This window comes from Mustelus asterias, chromosome 5, assembly GCF_964213995.1.
Source record: "Mustelus asterias chromosome 5, sMusAst1.hap1.1, whole genome shotgun sequence".
In the NCBI taxonomy this organism is placed as follows: domain Eukaryota; kingdom Metazoa; phylum Chordata; class Chondrichthyes; order Carcharhiniformes; family Triakidae; genus Mustelus; species Mustelus asterias.
In genome coordinates this window covers 27,644,419-27,658,530 of record NC_135805.1, presented here as the reverse complement: position 1 = coordinate 27,658,530, position 14,112 = coordinate 27,644,419, and the positions used below count along the sequence as shown (strand labels likewise).

Here is a 14,112-nt window from a genome sequence, read left to right as displayed (position 1 = left end):
AAAGAGCTAGATTTTAAAAAGTGTCTTCATGGAAGAAAATGAGGTGGAAGAGACGCAGAGAGGTTCAAGGAGGGAATTCCAGAGCTTAGGACCAAAGCAGATAAAAGTACAGTCAACAATGGTAGAGCAACTAAACACAGAGATGCTCAACAGGCCAGAATGAGAGGAGTGCAGATTGCTTGATGGATTGTGGGGCTGGAGAAGATTTTAGATATAGCGGTGGGTGAGGCACAGAGAGATTTGCAAACAGGGATGAAAATTTTAAAACTGAGACAATGCATAACTGAGAGCCAATGTAGGTTAGCGAGGACCAGGTTACGAATGAGCAGGATTTTGAGTGAATTAGGTCATGGACAGCAAAGTTTTCGGTGACTTGATGTTTATATGGTAAATATGGGAGGTTTGCCAGAAGTCCACAGAATAATTAAATCTAGAGGTGACAAAGACATGGATAAAGGATTCAGCAGCAGATGAGCTACAGTAGGGGTGAAGTCGGGCAATGTCAGGGAAGTGGAAAGGATGGATTTAATGGTAACACGGATGTGGTTGGAAGCTCATCTCAAGGTCAAATTCAACAACAAGATTGCAAACAGACTGGTTCAACTTCAATCAGATGCCAGAGAAAGGGATGGCTAGGGAGCAGAGCTGTGGCAGAGGCCAAAGACCCTTCCACCTACAGAGGGTTTACCGGCAGCGATGACAACTCATCATTCGCCGTTGGCAAGATCTTCTGGTCCCTCCGAAGGCAATGGCACTTTGCATGGCTGTACTACTAGGGAACCTGCCGGCCAATGGTGAGCCGCCTCCGCCGCCGGAGAACTGACCGAAAAATCCCAGCCAATTGCTTCAACCTTCCCAATATCCAATTGAAGTGTCAGTATTCTTACAGTGGAAGAATCATAGAAACCCTACAGTACAGAAAGAGGCCATTCGGCCCATCGAGTCTGCACCAACCACAATCCCACCCAGGCCCTACCCCCATATCCCAACATATTTACCCACTAATCCCTCTAACCTACGCATCTCAGGACACTAAGGGCAATTTTGAGCATGGCCAATCAACCTAACCCGCACATCTTTGGACTGAGTGGAGAGTGAAGAGTGGAGAGAGGTGGCGCTGGGGTAGAACTGGGCGTCACTAGCATACATCTGGAAACCAATGTTGAGTTTTCAGCTGAAATAACCAAGGGGCTACATGTAAATGAGAAATAAGAAGGCATCAAGGATAGATCCTTGGAGAAACCATAAGTAATTCCACAGAAGTGGGAAGAGAAGAAATTGTAGGTGATTCTCTCGCTATGATTAGGTAGAAGCTCTGAACCAGCCGAGTGCAATCCCACCCAGCTGGATGACCAGGGGGAAGGATAGAGCCATTAGCGCTACCGTCGGCTGCAGACTGATTGAGAAGACAAGGAGGGATATTTATCTTAATTTAATTTTAACTTTTAATTTAATTAATTTTTAATTTATTTATTAGTAACACAAGTAGACTTACATTAACACTACAATGAAGTTACTGTGAAAATCCCCTAGTCGCCACACTCCTGGTACCTGTTCGGGAACACCGAGGGAAAATTTAGCATGGCCAATGCACCTAACCAGCACATCTTTCGGACTGTGGGAGGAAACCGGAGCACCTGGAGGAAACCCACCAGACACGGGGAGAACGTGCAGACTCTGCACAGACTGTGACCTAAGCCAGCAATCTAACCCAGGTCCCTGGTGCTGTGAGGCAGCAGTGCTAACCACTGTGCCGACCTCTTTGTCAAGAGTCACAAAGGATGCCACTTGTGTATTTGATAAGAGTTGTTTCAATACTGTGGCAGTGTATTGTGGTAATATATCATCCTTAAAATATATCCTTCAACTGCCTAATGGGAAAGGACTACATTTTTCTGGCCCTGCCTGAAGCACAATGGAAAGGAACCAATGAAACTGTTGATCGCTAACAGATATAGTGGTGCTGAGGTGAAAACATGAAACTGCTGACAGAAACACAATGGCCAGAATTTTACAGCCATTCATGCTGGTGGGACCTTCCCGGTCCCACCGACAATGCACCCCGCGCGCCATGTGTTTCCCAGTGGCAAGAGGTGCATTCAGTGAGAAACCCGCTGACAATGGCAGGACCAGAAGATCCTGCCACTGGCCAATTTCGGGTCACCTTTACCTCTGCGTGGAAAATCCTGCCCAATGGACGCAATCATCCCATAATTTGTCAGAGTGTCAGTTTCAGTGAGAAAACAGCCTGTAGTTCTCCACCAGCTGCACAGCTGGCTTTTCTCTCCAAATTTTCTGGCACTTAGTGCACAGAGATCTGAGGTTTGGTTTGCTCCACAGAGGTTGGGGTGCTCCAATCTACATTAAAATTGCCCCCACCCTCCACGGACACAGAGGACTCTCTAACAAGCATTGGGTCGAGCCCCATCCCCACCACACAGGCATCAGGGCTTGAGACAATTAGCGCACAACCATCTTTCTTTGTGGTAGGCATGATTCCAAGTTATGTTGGAGAGTTTCTCATCATATTTCCATTGAGGTCCATTTGACCAGGGCTTCTTAATGCTGCCCTCGATAAAATGTTGTATTGATGTCATTCTCACCTTAGCTCTGGAATTCCGCTCTTTAATCTGTGTTTCAGTCAAAGCTGCAATAAAGTCTGGAGCTAAGGGATCTGGCCAAACACAATCAGAGCAATCAAAGAACAGGTTATTGCTGAGTAAGTACCACTTGATGGCACCATCAATGGGACTTTCCATCGCTTTTCTGATGTTTGAGAATAGATTTTTTTAATTCATTCGTGGCACATAGGCGTCGCTGGCTGGCCAGCATTTATTACCCATCCCTAGTCTCCCAAGGGCAGTTAAGAGTCAACCACATTGCTGTGGCCCTGGAGTCACATGTAGGCCAGACCAGGTAAGGTTGGCAGATTTCCTTTCCTAAAGGACATTAGTGAACCAGGTAGGTTTTTACAACAATTGACAATGGTTTCATGGTCATCAGTAGAATCTTAATTCTTGATTTGTTTTTTCATTGAACTCAAATTCCGCCATCTGGCGTGACAGGATTTGAACTCGGGTCCCCAGAACATTAGACGAGTTTCTGGATTAATAGTCTAGCGATCATAACACTAGGCCATCGCCTCCCCCCCAATTGATTGATAGGACAATAAGTAGCTGTGGAAAGTATCCAAATTTTCCACAATGTCAGATAGATGCCAATGGGTAACTCCACTGGAATAGCTTGACTGGAAGCACTCTAAGTTCTGGTGTACAAGGTTTTGGTATTATAGCCGGGATGTAGTCAGGAATCATAGCCTTTGCTGTTTCTAGTGTATTTCGCCATTTATTGATCTCACATGGAGCAAATCAATGGAAAGGCTGCAGAGGAACATTTCAAAAAGGAATTTAATTGATGAATTTCCAATTAACTTTCTCATAAAATAGCAGAAATGCCTCCCTTGCCTACCCAGATAAAAAGCAACAGTTCAATTTGATTGAACTGTTCAGCACTCTCTGACATTCCCACACAGAGGGCTGAAGCCCAGAATGCAGAAGCGAAATAGAACATACCTTCAGATACCATCTACAACACCACATTCTCACCAAATAGGAAACAAAAGCAGAGAGGTCCTGACTGTTTCGAGACTAATATCACAGTGGCGGAAACTGTCATTGAAGTGAAGCAGTCCACTGTCATGAATTACAAGAGAGATCCAAGCAAGAAGACTCTGAATGCATTAATAGTAGCTCGAAGTGAAGTCCAACAGACAGCTAAGAGGTGCATCAATGACTGCTCGTTACAACCTTTTCAGGATACCCAGATGTCCTTTGACGCAAGGAATGTTAGGGGCATGTATGAAGGATCAAAAAGGCAACAGGTGCATCAGTAAAGAAAATGGCTCCATTGAAAACAAAGGCAGGAAAACCATTACTTACAACAATAAACATTGAAGAGATGGGTTGAACTTTACTTGAGTTGTACTCTTGGGAGAACACTGGCTCTGGACACCATGGAAATCCTGCCTGTCATGCCAGGGCTGGATATTGAACCAATGATGGAAGAGTCTAACAAACGATTGTTTGTGATGGCAAAGCTCCAGATGTTGAGATGCAATAATGCCTGGATACATCAAGCATGTGAAACCAGCATGGCTGCATCCTCTGCACGAACATCTCTGTCTCTACTGGAGGGATAGAGACCCAGGCAATGATTTGCCTGTGTTGTTCGTTTCAGACTGCAGACCCTGGATGAACGCATCTATCTTGAATCCTCATGTAATTTCTGAACTGTAAAATCTATAATTCGCATGACCTCCTTAGTTCAACAGCTGCAATTGAAATGATGTGAACAAAGGAGATTGCTACATATTGCCTTTATCAATTTCACCAAGGCATTCAACCATGTGAGCAGAGGCATCTATGCCGAAGCTACTCAATGTGATTGCCTTTTTCCATGACAAGGTCAGCTACGATCGGGTAACATCAGAACACTTTGCAGTGAGGTCAAAAAACGTTGTGTTCTGTCACTAGTATTCTTTGGTATATTTTAATCTTTGCTACTGTCTTAGCCTTCAGATCATCTACAGGGGTTGTCTACTTACATACCAAAACTGATGAAAAGCTGTTCAGCCTCACTCGCCAGAGATACAAGACAAAGCTGTGCAAGTCCTCATCAGATCGTTGCTCCAGGCTGATAATGTCACATCAGCAGCAACTGAAAGAACAAACTCATGCCTGTAAAGAGTTTGGTTTGATCATCAGCATCAGGAAAGAAAATGTAATGGTCCAGAATGGTGTCATACTGCCAGCTATCAACATTGGCAATGTGGCCCTGGAGATTATTGATAGTTTCACATATCTATCACTTGATGCTAAAATCAACACACACAATGCACAATCTGCAGCTCCTATGTCCAAGCTAAATAAGTGAGTGTGGAACAACAGCAATCTGGATGAGAACACCAAACTGAGAATCTACCAAGCCTGTGTCCTCAGTGCACTCCTCTACAGTAGTGAAACTTGGGCAACTTGTACCAGGCAGGAGAAGTTTCGGATGTATCCTTGGCATCTCTTAGGAGAACAAACTCAGAGGTCCTGGAGCATGCTCATTTCATCGACGCACAATCATTGTTAAGCCAAGGACCCCTGCACTAGCTCAGCCATGTCCATTGGATGAATGACGGCTGTATACACAAAGATCATCTGTACAGCAAACTGATTACTAGATCATTACTTTCTGAGTGTCCATATCTCTGCTATAGGAACACAAGAAATAAAAGTAGGAGTAAGCCACCATGCCCTGCCATTCAATAAGATCGTGTCTGATCTATGCCGGCCTCAATTCCTTTTCTGTGCCATTTCCCCTCAGCCCTCTATTCCTTGATCGAGCAAATATTTATCCACCTCCACTTTAAATACTTCTAATGATCCGGTCATCACTACCTTTGGGGCAGAGAATTCCAGAGATTCACCATCCTCCTCCAGAAGAAATTTCTACGCACCTCAGTTTTAAATGACCGGCCCTTTATCTTGTAGCTATGGCCCCTTGTTTGAGACTCTTCCACCAGTGTAAACATCTCACTATCTATCCTGCAAACCCCCGAGGAATACACACCCAGACTATTTAGTCTCTCTTATAGGATAAGCCTCTCTTCCCAGGAATTAGCCTGGACTGCCTCCAATGTTACTACATTCTTTTTCAGGTAAGGGGACCAACACTGTATGCAGCATTCCAGGTGAGACCTCACCAACACCCTATACTATTGCAACAAAACCTCCCTATTTTTAAACTCCAACCCCTTTGCAATAAAAGCCAAACTGTCGTTTGCCTTCTTAATTATTTGTCGGACCTCTTGCTAGCTTTTTGTGATTCATGCTCTAGAACACCTAGATCCCGCAGTACTTTATTCACCTGCAACCTCTCTCCACTTAGATACAATCTGCCTACTGAAGTACATGACCTCACACTTCCCCGCATTAAGCTCCACTCACCCACTCACCCAATCTTTCTGACACCGACAACTTGGCTGATGGCCGTGACCTCTGGGGGATGAATATTTTGAAAGGCACTGGAAAAAACAAACAGAAACTAAAAGATCAAATGGTTACGAAGAGGGCCTTGAGAAAACAGAAGCTGGCAAACTGTGCATCTTCTTAGTCCACCTTTTCCTCTGCAGTAAATATGGCAGAGACTGCCATGCCAGAGTGGGGCTCCTGAGCCCAAGCAATTCTGTGATGATGCTGTGCCTTTAAGAAATGTATTTTAGTCATGTTTCTGTGCTAAATGCATCAATGCAGGCTTCTTTTTTTTGTGTTTTCTCCTGGGATTGTAGAGTAGAGCTTGATTGGGTTGATTAACAGATAAGGTCATATGACCATAAGACCATAAGATATAGGAGCAGAATTAGGTCATTAGGCCCATCAATGGCTGATAAGTTTCTCAACCCCATGTTCCCACCTTTTCCCTGTGACCTTTGATCTTCTTACCAATTAAGAACTGATCTTTTTCTGCCTTAAATATACTCAATGACCTGGCCTCCATAGTCTCCTGTGGCAATGAATTCCATAGATTCACTACCCTCTGGTTGAAGAAATGACTGGATACAGCTCGGCTCAAGGCAGTCTGCTTTGGGGATTTTTAGAGAGAGGTTGCTTTCTCTGTATCTCTTGCTCTGTCTGAAATGGAGACTTGAATCTGCCGAGAAATTAGCCTTTCTCTCCGTTTGGGGGTTGAGTTTTCTCTGGAAGTTGCTGCCTGAGAATTAGAAGACTGGTGTCTGTCTGGATCATTCTCTAGAAGTGTCAAAAGGCTGGAAATCTAGTATCTACATAAGCATCTTTGGTTTCTGTGCTAACTGGTTCTAAAGAAGAGATTCATGTCTGTGGGGGATACTGCTAAATTGGAACAGTAGAGATAGCTAGCTGTTAAGAACATACCTTGTTTAAGTAATTTAATAGGTAAATATTATGCTAATTCTTTTTGTTATATTCTAACTGCATTTTAAATAAAGTTTGTTTTGATAAAAGCTTCCTAATGAGTCACTTGAATCATAACCTGGAGCAAAATAACTTATGCTCACCCTAATGCCAAAATCAAATGTAAAAGTTAGGGTTTGGCTAACTTCCTAAAGTACCTTGGAGTTTCTGATCTGGTCCTTAACAATTCTTAACATAGTATTGATCAACGCTTCACAAACTATCATCTCATAAGACAGAACAATGCCACCACAATCTGTGGAATTAGTCATTTATTGATATCACATGGAGTGAATCAAAGTGGCTGAAAAATCTGGAGGGGAAGACTTTGAAAAGAAGCTGATTTTGGTGTGTTTTCATTTAAATTGCTCAGAAATGATCGTAACACTAAGTAACTTGAGCTAACTTTGTTAACTGTAACTGTAGAATTCTATCTATAAGTGAAGTTATTTGATAATTCAGCCATGATCATATTGAATGCTAGGGCAGGCTTGATGGGCCTGGTGGCCTACTCTTGCTTCCATTTCTTGTCTGACACCAAAGTGTCTTTGTGACTTTATGAATCAGTTTTGGAAGTGATGGGGAAATCTTATGTATAATGCAGAGGTAATAAATAGGTCTAATGTTTGTCTGTGTAGAATTACGTTGCAGATTAGATCACACTTTGTTCATAAGGAGGAAATCAGTCCTTGTGAGGAAGCTTTTATGTTCAATGTTGGAAAAGTATTTGTTGACAGCTGAAAACTAATGGCAATATTATTCTCCATAAAATAGATAATACGGTGCAATGAGCTGGACAGAACTGCTGAAATAATCTTTATCCACTAACAGTGCAACACTATTTTGGCTGTATATGGTAATAAAACTGTTTCGAGTAAAGAATGGCATGTCTGTTTAGAATGCCTTTAGTTTAAAGTACTGAAGGGAATTGTTAAACTTCTATGTAATTTGCAACTCTATCCCATTAATCAGTGCAAACTAGTGACTATAATGGCTTTCATTTTTTTTAAGAGGCCAGGAATTCCCCCATGAGAGTTGAGACATACTTCTTTTTAACTACTTTTAAAAAAACTTTTAAAGGAAATATTATTTTGCGTAGGTCCGGATACATTTCTTGTGGATAAATTTAACTATAATATACTCAGATAATTAATCATTGGCAGAAGAAATTTACCAAATCATACATATGGGAAAAAAACCTATACAACTTGCAGGCCATCGGTAGCATATTTGGACAACATTCTCCATTAAATCTGTACTCACAACTCAATGACAAAACTATGAAATTCAACTTCATGTATATACAGACTCAGAGATAATTTCAAATTGATGGAGCTCTGTTCCCTTTTGCTTGCAAACTTTTATGATACTTTAAAGAATCAGGTCCAGCAAATCCATGAAAATATGATCCCAGCAATTATGCCTGAATTAATCCTGAAAACAGTGTCAGAGAAGAATCCTAGCAGGCTGTTGGCTGGGATATTGCCCTTGTGACATGGATGCACTTATTTCTTTTCTCCCAGAAATTACATTTAGGGTTAAAGCCTCAATCCAGACTTTGATCCTAAGCTGTGTCCTATATATGCAATTTGACATTCTGGTACACCTGATCTCACCAATCATACACCAAAATACAAAGGAGATAAAGGAATATCCACGGTTGGGAGTCCCCATCTCCAGCCTTTTGTTACATTGTAGACCCCACATTCTCCACATTAGGACAGGACCCAGATATCTAGGAATACAAAAGCAAAATACTATGGAAGCTGGAAATCAAAAATAACAACAGCTGGAAATACTGAGCAGGTCTGGTAGAATCGGTGGAGAAAGAAACAGAGTTAACTTTTCAGGACTGTGACCTTTCATCAGAACATTTCTGGGATAACTAGGTCCCAGCCTAATATTTAGCCATGGCAGTTCAATCTGCAATGTGGGTGTACTGGAAGGATCAGGGGCTGACAGCTGCTGGAATTTATATGTACCCATTGGAGTTTTGCTTGGAAGAATTAGGATTCAACTTTGAGACTGATAATTTTTCCCCTCTCATAGCAAACAAGAAACTTTCTGCCCTGTATGGAAACATCAGTATGTACCTCAGTGGTCATTAATCCAAAGAGCAGCCAAATGATTTTCAATGAGCAACATTGCTTGAAGCAGAAGACGTCAAATAGGTGGCTTTTCTGCCAATATCCATGATGCCCCACAGAAAATATCCCAACAGCAGAGAAGTAATTTGACTTAGATACCTCAGAATCATTGCTTTTACTCAATTGACAACTCCTTCAAGAAAAGTGTGCAACATAACTTCGACATAATGAGAACGTGGACACAAAAGGAGAATGGTTGTGCTAAATGGTGCTTAAAGCTTAGGTGTTCACAGATGAAGTTATCCAATATTGGCAAGCATGTACTGCATTTGCATCAAGAGGGGGTGGGTGATTGCAGTGAATTGGTTAATAATCTTTCTTCAAACACCAGAACATCTTTACTTACTAAGACAGTGGCCTTCAGAACTAATTAAAACTACCCTTGTTTCGCCAACTTCTACAACAACACTTCCTACTCCACACTATCAAAATGGGCAATCACAGGTTATTGATGATTTCTTAAACAATGAAACAAGTTCTCCAATACCTTCAAAATTTCACCACGCTCTCTGCATTTTGTTTAGAGACTTCTCTATGCCTCTAGATTGTCACAGTTTTAGGTCACTTTAGTGTTCTACACACAATAAATTGCATTTATATGGTATTCAAAGTAGTAAAACATCTAGTTACACTCCCTTAACAGCTCAAGCCTTGTGCAGGAAGGCTAATGACATATGGCTCTACATCTCCATTACCTCTTTAGACTTTCTCTGACCTTTGGATTTCTTGTTCAAAATCCAACTTTAATTGAAGTGCAATTTCTTCCAGGTGAACAACAAAAATACCAAAGTCATCATCTTCAGCCACTGCAACAAATGTTGTATCCTTTTCAATAACTCCATCGCCTCAGTATTCAAATTGGCTGATTGTTTTGCTGGTGTCAGCAACTTACTTCAACCTGACATAAACTTACCCTCAAAACTTTCCCTCATAACCTCAATGTTGAACCCAGAAAGTTATAAAGTGCCTAATTGCTTCCGTTAAGCTTTACTGGAACAGTGGAGAAGGCTGAGGATAGAGAGTTCGGTGTCAGACAGGAAACTAAAATGGCAAACAACCAAAAGCTCTGGTTCGTGCTTGTGAACTGAATGATCATCCAGACAGCGTTCGGTCTTCTCTTGCCCAAACAGCATTCACATTCAACAGATCATGCTCTGCCATTTCCAACATGGTATTGCAATCTGGTTCCCTCCACTCCTCATTCAGCATTCCAAAGGACTGTTCAAACTGGGTGATCTGTTGAACACCTCCATTCAGCTCACAAGCATAACTCTGAGCTCCTTACTGTGTTTACCCCAGTCCAACGCCGGCATCTCCACATCACTTCTGGTCGCTTGCCATTTTAATTTTCCATCCAATTCCCAATCTGACCCTTCTGCCCTCAGCCTTCTACACTTTTCTGATGAAGCATAAAAGAAGTTCAAGGAGCAGAACTTCATCCTGTAATTAGGCACTTTCCAACCTTCAGTTGCAAAGTATTTAAACTGGAGGTGGATATATTTGATTTGATTTATTATTGTCACATGTATTAACATACAGTGAAAAGTATTGTTTCTTGCGCGCTATACAGACAAAACGTACCGTTCATAGAGAAGGAAACGAGAGAGTGCAGAATGTAGTGTTAGTCATAGCTAGGATGTAGAGAAAGATTAACTTAATGCAAGGTAAGTCCATTCAAAAGTCTGACAGCAGCAGGGAAGAAGCTGTTCTTGAGTCAATTGGAACATGACCCCAGACTTTTGTATCTTTTTCCTGAAGTAAGAAGGTGGAAGAGAGAATGTCCGGGGTGCGTGGGGTCCTTAATTATGCTGGCCACTTTGCCGAGGCAGCAGCAAGTGTAGACAGAGTCAATGGATTGGTGGCTGGTTTGCGTGATGGATTGGGCTACATTCATGACCTTTTGTAGTTCCTTGTAGTCTTGGGCAGAGCAGGTTGTGATACATACCAAGTTGTGATACAACCAGAAAGAATGCTTCCTATGGTGCATCTGTAAAAGTTGTTGAGAGTCGTAGCTGACATGCCAAATTTCCTGAGTCTTCTGAAAATGTAGAGGTGTTGGTGGGCTTTCTTAACTATAGTGTCGGCATGGGGGGACCAGAACAGGTTGTTGGTGATCTGGACACCTAAAAACGTGAAGCTCTCGACCCTTTCTACTTCGTCCCCATTGATGTAGACAGGGACATGTTCTCCTTTACGCTTCCTGAAGTCGATGACAATCTCCTTCGTTTTGATGACATTGAAAGAGAGATTATTGTTGCTGCACCAGTTCACCAGATTCTCTATCTCATTCCTGTACTCTGTCTCGTCATTGTTTGAGATCCGACCCACTACAGTAGTGTCAGCAGTAAACTTGAAAATTGAATTGGAGGGGAATTTGGCCGCACAGTCATAGGTGTATAAGGAGTATAGTAGGGGGCTGAGAACACAGCCTTGTGGGGCACCGGTGTTGAGGATGATCGTGGAGGAGGTGTTGTTGCCTATCCTTACTGATTGTGGTTTGTGAGTTAGGAAGTTGAGGATCCAGTCGCTAAGTGAGGTGCCAAGGCCCAGCCACAGAGTTTGGAGATGAGTTTTGTGGGAATAATAGTGTTGAAGGCTGAGCTGTAGTCAATAAATAGGAGTCTGACATAGGTGTCCTTGTTATCTAGATGTTCCAGGTTGAGTGCAGGGCCAGGAAAATGGCGTCTGCTGTGGTATATTTGATAGAGGAATAGAGGGCTTGGGGAAATTGCACAGAAAAGGAGCTGAGGCCAGCATAGGTCAGCCATGATCGTATTGGGGGGCACACGCGCGGACAGGCATGAAGGGCCTGGTGGCCTACTCCTGCTTTCATTTCTTATGTTTTTGTGCTCTTGTATTCAGGATCAACCGTTCCTATCCTCTTTCAGAATATCGCCACATGCTGTGAAAGTTTACCTCCAGTGATCAGTTCCTCACCTAACTAAAAACCCAAATACTAATCTAGTCACTGATGGCCAGAGGAGCTGGTATGCCCAAGCCAGAAACAAGGAATACGGGATGAATGGGAGTTTGATTGGGGGGAACGAACTAATCACATTGACGCCTCATGCAGGCTTCTGAATCCATCAAGTCTTCATCTTCAGGAGGCTGCCCAGCTACTTGAAGCTTTGCGCAATCTTTCTAGAGTCAGCATTTTAATTGGCTGCCTCTGCATTTATCATTCTATTAAGGACAGCCAGCAGGGTTCCGCATGCAGCAGAGGACTGCTATGCTGCCAGGAAAATGTTGTTAAGGCTGCAAAATTGCCTCTAAAGGGAGTATTACCAATGTTATTGGGCTACCTGTCTCCATAGAACAGGCAGTCATTGTTATTTCCAGCCCACTCCTGGGTGGTGGGAATGCAATGGGGAACCATTCCAGCACAACTCCTGATGCATTCCCCAATTTCCATCTCCACAGGGCTAAGCAAATTCAACTCTCTTAAGCACCTCCTACCAACCTAAACCCATCTATTTTTTCAGTTAAAATTCAGTCCAAATCTCAAATACATCTTCAAGTACTTAGTAACATAGGAAGTTTCAGGAAAAAGACCTTCAGTCCATCTAACCAAGTGATCCCCTTGGTATATTTCAAATAACCTTGAATAACATTTCTGGAGAAGAACCTATCTAGTTTCTGCTTGACTGCATAAAGTAGTTTAATTTTGAGTGTTTTGGCCTCTGTGATTTGTGTCAGCAAACAGAGCAACCATTTTTCATACGCCAAGGTGTCACAAACAGCAATGAAATAAATTATCAGTTACCCTCTTTTGGCAAAGTGAACAATGTGTTCTCTCTTCCAAGTTTGCTATAATATCTACAATAATGCAATTTTGAGGTACAGGTTTTTATTTGAAAATTGTACACCCTGGAAACTTAGAAATAGCAATAGAGTCTTGATAAGAATATATTAGACTGGTACAATTATAGAATATTCAGAGAGACTTGCATTTGAACAGCATCTTTGACAACCACCAGATGTCCCTAAGTACTTTATGGCCAATGAAGTATAGTCACTGTTGTAATGTAGAAAACACAGCAGACAATTCACACACTGCAAACTCCCACAGACAGCAATGTGATAACGAGCAAGTGATTTATATTTCTTGTGATGTTGACTGACGGATAAATATTGGCCAGAATACCAGGCACCCCTATCTTCCATGGGATCCGAAAGGAGCATTGGCCTGGATTGTACTCAGGTCCTGGAGTGAGGCTTGAACCAACAACCTTGTAACCCGGAGGCAAAACTGCTGCCAGCCGCGCCACAACTGACACCTACCTGACAAATTAACCACCTGACTGCGGAACCCACATAATTTTTATTTCACTGTCAATAAGAAACCAGGTTAGACCACATTCTGTGAGCTTTTGTGTCCTTGTCATTCAGAAAAGTAGCTCAAGTTGAATCACCTCCTGATTTTCTTCCTATCACAGTGTCGAGCCAATTGTAATGTCTTGTCTGGTCTGAAATTCTATGTGTAGAGAATTTCCAGTGGAAACATACATGGAATGATAGCTTCCCACAGTATTGTTATATAAAGTTCACCAACTACTTTTGCGTTTCGTTCTCTAAAGAAAAAACATTGATCAGTGTGTACAATTTGAACCCTGAAAAGAATGTGTAATTTTTTTTTTCAAAATTATGCTCAGCAAGGGACTACTCAGTCAGGAAATCTGATCATTTATTAGTTTGATCTGACAGTTGATATTTCTGTTGGACAGTTTACATTAGAAATGCTTTATTTACCTTATAACATTTCACATCAATCTTGATTGATATACAATCTGCAGTTTTTGAAAGAGTTTATCTTTTTGCAGGCTGCTATGTAAAAGAATGTTAACTTTTTTGGTATTGCTTTATTTAAATGATTTTTAAAAAAGATATACTAGTTTTTTTCTCATTTTGTCAACTATTTCATTTTGTCAACTATTTCATAAGCTACTGAGACCACCACTAGTTGATGTCTAAAATAATTGCCAGAAACC

General features: G+C 41.9%; 1 protein-coding gene across 6 annotated transcripts in view; it reads right to left on the bottom strand.

The window, feature by feature from the left end:
- slc8a1b (solute carrier family 8 member 1b) overlaps positions 1 to 14,112 on the bottom strand; it is a 284,183-nt gene that overhangs the window by 241,056 nt on the left and 29,015 nt on the right. The window lies entirely within an intron of this gene.